We start from the raw sequence: 6,000 nt of genomic DNA, 5'->3' as shown, positions 1-6,000 counted from the left end.
AACCGGAGGTTAATGATTCATTCTAATTAATTATCTAAAATTCTTAGAAAATAGTATTTGAAATCTTTATATAAACTCTCTAAAGTATGGAAACGCATTTGTTTCTAGTATATTTATATGGACCAATTTGCTAGAGAATGTTTTTAATGCATTTTGTTTTAAGAATAAGCATTTTACTATAATTAGTTTACAAAAAATGTCATATCTCATAAACAACGCAATAAAATTTAATGAAATTCATTTAAAATGCGCGCTTTAGAATCATTTGAGCATACAATAGATCTCATAATTTAATGTAATTTCATGGAGTTATTTGCATTCATTTTCAATTCAAAATGTAGAGAAAATTAGACAAAAAATCGTTCGGGGAAAAATAAACTTCAATTTCGAATACTCAGGAAATAATTATTTACTTTTATTTTTGGACCAAATAGTCCAAGACATAATTTTTATCTTTTGGTACATTACATTCTAGGTAATATGATATATATATATATATATATATATATATATGGAATAAAAATTAAATTGGTCCCTTATTTCGTTAATTATGCTGTTTTTATTATTCATGGACAGATGATAATATATACATTTATATGTATATTTCTTCTAATTATTATTTTCAAGGCTTTTTCAGTTTTTTGGTATTGTAAATATTCTTTATATATTTTTTTAAAAAAATTGTCTCTGAATCTTATTACCAATATTAATTTAAACAAAAAGTACTTGAAATATTGGCAATGAAACTTTAGATGTGTCAGGTTATTAAAAAAAATTGTATCTTTATTTTCCTTCAGAGTCATTGTTCCTATTTATTTAAAAATATTTAGGAAATACAACATTTATTGAACATGATAAATGCTTTAATGCGTTTTTCCATATTTCAGAGAGTCAGCTACAACAAACAACACATGCACGATAATTTTAAATGTTTAAAACCAAATAGTTTCAACGTATTCACCGAGTGATAAAAATATACTTTCTTCGTATTCTTCCTTTAAAAAAATCTGTTTCCTTAATTGGATACACACTTAGATTATGAATAAATAAATAACTTTTCAACGATTCCTTAAAAAAACAAGAAAAAAAAGGAAAAGAAATATTTTGCATGTTTGGCAAACACTCGTTAGAATACGAATATATTTCTGTTTTCATTCGAAAGACAGTAGAAAAAAAAAGAATATTTTTATGTTTTTCTTATGTGTTCTTTTTGCCCCGAATACAAATAGAAACTAATCAATTATTCTGAAGAGGGTGAGTTTAAAGAAGGAAAAACTCGAAATAAATTGGAAAACAAAGAAAAGAATAAATAAGGTTTGTTTCTCTCGAAAAGCAGTGTCGAACGAGGAAGAGCGATCATCAGAAGAAGCAACTGCCCTCGAAATTAATCTAATTTCGAACCACGAGAAATTTTTCGGTGGCTGTTTTTTGAACACCAAGTAATTCTTAGAATTGCGCGAATGTCTTCTGAAGTAGAGATAGAGACAGATGAGGTGGAGATGGTTTGGTTCAATTGTTCGCTTCTACTTTATTCAGAAAGAAGACTTGTTGTGAAATGTGTTTTTTGTGGGTCATTATTTCATTCGAATTGAGAATGCTTCTGACATAATTGGAATTTTTATGTTAGATAAATTGGTAATAAGTTCACATTTTTTTATTATTAAACTTTTTATTTCCAAAAAAGAAATAGGCATGTTTGGAAGTATGGGTAAATTCTGGAAATTTTTTGATATTGTTTATTATACAGGAAGTTCCTTCAGCTTGTTTAAGGAAAATTTCGCACCTAATACAAAAGAATTTAGAATGAAACTACATGTTTTTCGATTATAATTTAAAACTACACGATAACTATATAACTACGATTATAATTTTAAAAAATAATCGAATAAAGCACATGTATAATGCCACTATATGTGTGATGGAATCCTAGTTAGCAATAGTGAGATTTAAACACTTGTATGCATTCTATTTTGATGATATTACGTTATAAAACCCAGTACGAGTAGCCATTCTACAGCTAGTACATGCATATTTTGATTATCATTTTGACTAAGTTTTTACGTAACCATGATTTTATAAACCTGATCCTTTGTTTCTGAATCTAATAAAATATAACTGTAACCATTGTTGTCAATTACGACTAATCCGTTTGTCTTTTTTTTTTTATTTTCTTGTATACATAGTATATTAAAAGTATAGGAATCGTAAAAAAAAATCGAATTCGAGATTTTACGAACCTCCTCTCTTTAGACCTCCTTGAGCTTGAAAAGTGCATTTTTGGAAAATACTCGTTTGTTTGTACGTCTGTGCCAAAAATAACTCAAAAACGCTTTGATCTAAACGGATGAAATTTGGTATACTGTCTTTTTGCCAAATTTGTAGACTTCTGTCAGATTTTGAGCAAAACCCACTGAGAGGAAATTTGTCTGTCTGGTTATTCGAATATAATTTAACAGGATAACTACAAAACGAAGATAATTACATAGATAAAATTCGATGCACAGAATTAACAGGCATAGTCTAGACACCTATCAAATTTTAAGACGAATCCAATAAGGGATTGACAGTCTGTCGGTGTGTACTTTTAGAAACATATAAATGTAGTAACTCAAAGACGCAATGAACTGAAATATATCAAATTTAATATGTGATGCTGTGGCTCTGTGGTTTTGTGTCAATTTTTAAAAAAATCGGTTGGCAAAAACACGTTTAACAGACAAATTCGCTTTTTGAAAACTATTAACCATATTCCAAGGATTTATCGAGCATTGGTGGCCTGGTGGTAAGGTCTCGGCTTGTGAGCCGTAGGGTTTCAGGTTCGAGACGCCATTTCACCGAAGAACCGACGTGTAAGGAGGTCTGCTGCGCGATAAATTCTTCAGGGCTAAACGTCCTCCCGTTGGTGTGGTGTGGAGAGGGAGTACCAGCTCAGGTGTTGTTCTCGTCATCTGACCGCGGTTCAAAATGACGAGGTTCGTCTCAAAATAGTCCTAGTGTTGCTTTAAACGGGACGTTAATAGAACTAAACTAAACCAAGGATTTATCGCCAAATAACTCGCCAAGGAGGGCAGGATAGATTCAGTAAAAATTTTAAATTCCTTCAAAGATTAATATTTCGTAATTATTGTGTGCTAATTCTATGCAAGGTGTTCTCTAGGATAATATATTTATTAGAAAGTATGCGAGAAAGTTTTGACGAGACCACTCACACTGGTTAAATTATATCATTTTCTTCTTTCATGTAGTTACGAATCGTTTACCCTCCCCCATCTTCAACGGTCCATAAAGAAAGAAAAGAGTAGAGAAAAAAAAATAAATTTATCATCATAAATTAAGTTCAAATGTTGTTATTTTTTCTGATATCGCCGTGAGGATTCAAGTTGTCATATCGGTGGATTATGTTTCAGATCTTCTCTTAGAAGAAAGTTGCCGCGATTGATGTGGGGTGGAGCTTAATAAATTCTTTGAATTTTCTTTTAAGCAAACAATATGGAGCAGGAATTACTAAACACTCTCTTCCAAAGTCGTGCTGACAACAGACCACCTGTTTCTTTTTACTTTTCTCTTTAAGCATAGACATAGTATTGTAATCGTCAAAAATTTAGAACTCGTGATTTTGACAAATTTTCACTTCAATTTGAAAAACACATTCTAGTTTTACGTTTGTCTGTCTGTATGTAAAGATAAGTCAAAGAGATAAACTAAATCGCTTTGAGCTAGACTGAGGAAATTTGGTATAGAGTCGTTACTCCAAATTTGTAAATTTCTATCAAATTTTGAGCGAATCCATTCAAAAGAAGTCTGCCCGTCCGAATAAAAGTTAACAAGATAGTTACAAAATGAAAAGAATTATATGGATAATATTTAGTCCCCAGATTTAACATCTAAAGTTTAGATATCATTAAAACTGAACCACATCTCTTAAGGGATTGGCTTGTGGTGGTAGCTTCATAAGCCAGTTAACAGCGTCGGGATGAGGGTGATGGCTTTTGTCTAGTGGTTATGTTACGTGGCTACTAACCCTAACGTAACGGGTTCTGTCCTCGGGAATGTAATCTCCACAGACTTTCTGTCAATTTGTACTTTCATAAGCATGTAAATGCGTTAACTGAAAAAAGCAATGACAGAAATATATGAAATTTCGTTTATGGATTTGTGATTACATTTGTAGTTCTGAGTCAAATTTTAATTTAATAGATCAGAAATAATGCTTCTAAAACACACGAACATGCTTCTAAATTCGACTTTTGAGTATCAAGTGCTATACATCAAAGATTACATGATAGATTTAGTGAAAATGTTAAATTTATGCTAAAAATGAATATTTTGTAATTGTTGTTCCACAATGCCATGCAAAGAGTTCGTGACTTTACCCAGGGTCCACTATTTTATGCAAGAGGGAGGGGCTAATTCTGATAAAAAAACATTCCTTACACAACTATTGATGAAACACTGCATATATGCTTTGACTTCCTAAGATTGGTTTATCAATTTCTCATAGCAATAGATTATTAAGGAGAACCTCTTGTGATATATTACCACAAATAAGCCAGAGAGCTAAACGTCAAAAGGTTGACTGTACTTAACATGTAAACACAATGAACCAAAAAATGCCATGACGCCAAATTTATGATCTATGAGTGCAGTTGTAATTCGGCGCCGAATTTAAATTCTCATCAGTGAAAAAAATAAATATATAAAGGCGTCACAAACACATATCTGGTTTTCCGATGCTTGTGTATTAATCGCAACTCTGCGCTTATTCGTCCCCCCCTCCACTCCATCAAAAACAATCTTCAAAAATCTCAGGCCTCTTTCGCATCTTTTGTTTGACAATGGCATGCAAGTAGCACACAAGTACCGGTTTTCTTTACTATAATACGAAGCACACAAATGTAATGTGTAAGACTGAAAAAAAAAAATGGTGTTCATGGCCTTGCACAAGATCCAGAATTTTATATGGGAGCGTGGAGAGGGATAACGCCTTCATTAGGGAGTATGCTAGGAAATTTCGATGTAACCATTCCTGCTGGTTTCAAATGTAGTTAATATGATATGATCTATTACAATTAATTAAAACTCAATATTCAAGATGTAACTCATACAAGGTCTTGTAGTGGTAGCTTCATAAGCCAGTTAAAACCCTCCGTACACGAGTGACAACTTTTGTCTAGTGGTTATGTTACGCGGCTATAAACAATAACGTTGCGAGTTCGGTCTTTCGCAACTCAACCACGACATTGGTCACCACGTCATGGTGACCCATGAGCCAGACTACGCAATCTTCGTGCAGCTATTGTGGCGTCCTCTACCCGCAGGAAAAATAAAAATAAATCACGTAATAAAAAAATAATAATAAAGTCAAGCGCACTTGACGCAACAGCCACCATCACCACTTAACAGCAACAAATATCGTTCGTCTCATCACCGACTCACTGGTGCCGGCGTCCTGGCATAGGGGTAACACGTCTTCCCCGTGATCTGGGCGTACTGGGTTCGAGTCCCGGTTTGGGCATGGTTGTTTTATCTGTGAGATGTGTGAATGTGCCCTCCTGTAAAAAGGGGTTGTGAAAGCGAATGAGTGATGCGTGAGTTTCGTGAAGTCGTACTTTTGGCGCTACTAAAAAAAAAAAAAAAAAAAAAACCGAGAGACGCTGCTCCACCGGCTTAAAATCGCTGTCTTCGTAACAGCGGGCTTCTCCATGGCAAGTGCCATAAGAAACAACCACCGACTCACTGGTGGGGGAGTATTGTGGTGGTAGCTTCATAAGTCAGTTAACAACTTCCAGATACGAGTGATCACTTTTGTCTAATGGTTATGTTACGCGGCTGCGAACCCTAACGTTGCGAGTTCTGTCCTTGGCAGCTCAACCCCGACAGTCTGAATCTTTTTCTTTTATTTCTATGAGCGGAGAATTTTATGATTGAGGCCCCTAGTGATAAAAGCAGACTTGTAAAGAAACATTTTTTGTAGACAAGGTACGATAAGTATGCGTAATA

This window comes from Argiope bruennichi, chromosome 1 (assembly GCF_947563725.1).
Source record: "Argiope bruennichi chromosome 1, qqArgBrue1.1, whole genome shotgun sequence".
In the NCBI taxonomy this organism is placed as follows: Eukaryota; Metazoa; Arthropoda; class Arachnida; order Araneae; family Araneidae; genus Argiope; species Argiope bruennichi.
This window is presented reverse-complemented; position numbering follows the sequence as displayed.